The sequence below is a fragment of the Mustela nigripes genome, chromosome 17, assembly GCF_022355385.1.
Source record: "Mustela nigripes isolate SB6536 chromosome 17, MUSNIG.SB6536, whole genome shotgun sequence".
Taxonomy (NCBI): domain Eukaryota; kingdom Metazoa; phylum Chordata; class Mammalia; order Carnivora; family Mustelidae; genus Mustela; species Mustela nigripes.
The window spans coordinates 32,194,564-32,198,458 of NC_081573.1; the positions used below are offsets into that span (position 1 = coordinate 32,194,564).

At 47.4% G+C, this 3,895-nt stretch overlaps 1 pseudogene; it reads right to left on the minus strand.

The window, feature by feature from the left end:
• Nucleotides 1-276: 276 nt before the first annotated feature.
• LOC132006263 (U4 spliceosomal RNA) lies at nucleotides 277-428 on the minus strand (annotated as a pseudogene).
• Between the last annotated feature and the right edge of the window lie 3,467 nt (nucleotides 429-3,895).

The window sequence follows — 3,895 nt, forward strand, 5'->3', positions numbered from 1 at the left end:
GGTGGGTTGAACATAAAGCAGATCCACTGGAGAGCTCTGGAAATAACCATACCTAGCACATTCTGAGCTCTTCTTCATTGCCTAGCAGTGTGCCCAGTACTTCCTGTGAGTTAAATGCACAGACACCTTTCAAAAATCCTGGGACGTAGCGACTGTTATTATTCCTTCTCCAGAAAAGGAACTGAGGCTCAGAGATATTTAAAATATGCCTGCTTGTTGCCCCTCAACATCCAAGGAGCAAAGCCAAGATCTGAATCCTGGTGGACACCTCCAGTCAGTTGCTAAACTGCACCCAGCCACAGAGGAGGGCCCAGGGAGGCGGAGAGGCTTGTCCTGCTCCTCTGTGCAAATGCTTCTCAGATTTTAATTAGCAATAATCGCGCCTCAGATAAACCTCATTGGCTACGATATTGCCACTGCGCAAAGCTTACTTCTCAGATTTTAATGCACCCGTGAATCACCTGGGGTTCTAGTTAAAAGATATTAAAATGAAGATTTTGATGCTGCAGGTCTGGGGAGAGGCCCAAGATTCTGCATCTCTAACAAGCTCCTAAGTGATGCTAACGCTGCTGATCCAAGAACCACACTTTGAAGGATGAGGCTCCATACCACACTGCACCTGGGCAGTACCTGCCCCTTTCTGTCATGTGGGATCCCCCTGGGTAGCTAAGTTCTTGCATTGAGCACAGACTGCTCCTGCTGTTGGAAGGAACAGAAAACCCATTTCAAACATTGGTTTAAGACAAAGGAGGAGTCTTGTAGATGAGAAGGCTTGGGTTCAGGCAATGCTGTATCTAGGTGCTCTGCTGATGTATCAGGACCTGATACTGTTCAGCTCTGCTCTTCACAGTGGGCTTCATTCCCGGCTCCACATATTGATACAAATGCTGCCAGAGGAATGAAGACACAGTGGGATGGTCTTGACAAGCTGAAGCTCTCTCCGTTATGGGAGCCTCCGAGTGTCTCATCACCCCACACCTGACCTGGTATCCTTAAAGTCTCAGCTGGCTAGAGATGCCAATGCCACCAAGCCGATTTGCTAAGGGGCACATAAAGGTCAACTGGCCATACTCTGGTATGTAGCACCTTCTCAAATTCTCTGGGTTATTCTGGTCTTCCTCAACTGTGGCAGGGTGAATTGTGGGTCCTGACTCTTCATTCTCCTAAGTGTTAAACATTCACGTCTTTGCCATAGCTGCTGGTGGGTGGAGTGAATTCCCCCACCTCATGATTTGGGGGTTGGCCATGTGAGCTGCTTTGGTCGACAGACATTTAAAAGTGTGAGTGAGCAGCAAGAGGCTGCTTGCCCAGTGTGGTTTCCTGTCTTGTGCCATGGTGCCCATGGAGCGAAGCACATATCCTGAGCATGTACTCAAGGGCTGGTGGCCCACGGAGGATGAGAGATATGTGAAACAATTTTGTACTAAGTCTGCGGCCAAGAGCCTGGGGCCCAGCCTAGCCCAGCTATGCAGCAGCTCACCTGAGAGACTGAGAAAGAGAATGAGTGATTGCTGTCCTAAGGCCCCAAGACTGAGCTGTTCTGTCACATGGCATCACTGTGGCAGGAGCTTATATGCCGGCTTAATAATTCAGACTCAAGAACTGGACAATAACTTCTCTTTTTGAGCTCCCCATATAGTACCTAGTATACACTCAGGTATTGGAAACAATAGGACTCTGCCAGCCTAATTTCTCAATATGACAGATAGGGAAACTGAGGCTCAGAGAACTGGGGATTTGTTTACGATCACACTGAGTGCATGGCTCAGCAGGCAGAGCTAGAACTGCCTGCTGACTTCTGAGTCTGGCTTTTCCCCGTCTCCTCTTATTTCTTTGTTTAGAGCCTGAAGACGACATTCCCCTGACCTGCACCATCTTGACAAGAATGGCCTCGAGATGCAGAGGTCCTACTTGACTTTGACCTTGCATCTTGGGATGACCTTTGAAGGCCCCTGTACTCAAGGCTCCATAGGGATTTCTGAGGTCTGCTTTCCAGGCACAGCCTGCAGGACCACAGACATAGGCTATGTTCACTGTGTGGGCACAGAGACGTCAGTGATACAGGCTGGTCCATGTGTCCATGAGGTCTCAGGGTCCCTGGGCGGAAGGTTCTACATAGATCACCTAAGAAAAGTCACAGCTGAGACCAGGGCTCACATGAGCTGTGATTGAAAAGGAGAGTGAGTCAGAGTGGGACTAGAAGGAAGCAGATACGGGTCCATCAGCTCCTGGGGACCACCTGGGATGGACCCCAATGCAAGGCCAAGTCCAACCATAAGGTACTTCTTACTTTCTGAGAAAATGGTTCCCCAGCAGCCTTGCTGAGGGAAGTGGGCGCTTGGCTCACAAGCCTGGTTGGCAGGCATACAGCGCAGATGGGCTGCTGACAGCATCCCCCTCGTGCCCCCTCCTCAGAATATTCTGAAGGGGGAGCGAGCAGCAGGCCTGCCTGCACATCTCCTCCAGCCCCATGTTCACACAATCTGGCAGCATCTCTCACGTGCACCCCACCTCCACTGATCTTTTCCATCTCTGCTGGCCCCATAGGCCTCTACCCTAACCAGCCAGAGTTACCACCCCAAAACCAGGGCCAGGATGAGGGTAAGCTGGGTGAGGTACAAAATTTATGGAGATGCCCAAATTACTCAGCAATCAAGATAAATAATATTTCTGTGCAATGGTTTTTAAAAGTAAAATTAATGCAAAAAAAAAAATCCATGATGAGCAACTATCATAAACTTAAGCAAAGACAGACTCAGAGAGGATGGGGTTTGGGTTGAGGCAAATAAGGCCATGGCCTATAAGTACAGGGTTAGATGTCGTCATGAAAAAAATGGTGGCATGGAATGCCTGGGTGGCTCAGTCAGTTAAATGTCTGACTCTGGATTTTGGTCAGGTCATGATCTCAGCGTCCTGGGATCGAGCCCGGAGTCATTCTCAGCACTCAGTGGGTAATCTACTTGAGATTTTTCCCTCTCTTCCCCTTCCCCTACTCATGTGTGCACGGGCATGCATGATCTCCCTCTCTCTCTCTCAAATAAATAAATAAATAAATAAATCTTTTTAAAAAATTTGATATTTCATTCATAGTGGATTTTTTGCATTACTTTAAAAAATTTAAAATACTGCATTAAAATATTTATTCTTTTTTTAAAGAGAAAGCCAGCAAGCAGAGGGAGGAGCAGAGGGAGAGACAGAATCTCAAGCAGATTCCCTGTTGACTATGGAGTCTGATTGCAGGGCTTGATCCCAAGACCCTAAGATCATGACCTGTGCTGAAATCAAGAGTCAGACACTTAACGGACTGAGCCACTCAGGGGCTCCTTATTGATTTTAATCACTGATTTTTGGCTCCCAGTTAAATTCTTCAACCAAGACAAGCACCTCAATTTCCTCATCCAGATACCAGTCCTATAAAATGTGATCTTGTCACTCACCCTCCTCATTCCTAGCAATGCCTCCCCAATATTGTCAGGATACAGGAAAAACTTTGTAGGTGCCTTTTATGTCCTCACGGTCAGATCCCTGCCCACTTCACCATAACCACCAGTAGTCATCTGGAACACACACATATGTTGGGTTGTTAAAATACTGGAACACTTCCCAATCTCAAACACCAGCACCCCACTCCAAGAGTCCCATGTCATCCTAGCTCCTCTCCCAGGACGCTGTCAGAACTCCCCATAATCCAGGAACCAAAGGACTAATGGCTGACCAACTCAGGACTCCCAGATACTACCTGAACAATATTCTCAATAGCCACCTGTCTGGCCTCATCCTTTGTCATGTTTAATAAACTTAGTGGGGCTAATTACTCAAATTAGAGTTCCCTCCTCACACTATAAACAAACATGAATTCCAGCCAATGTAGAGAACTAAATAGACACCTAAACAA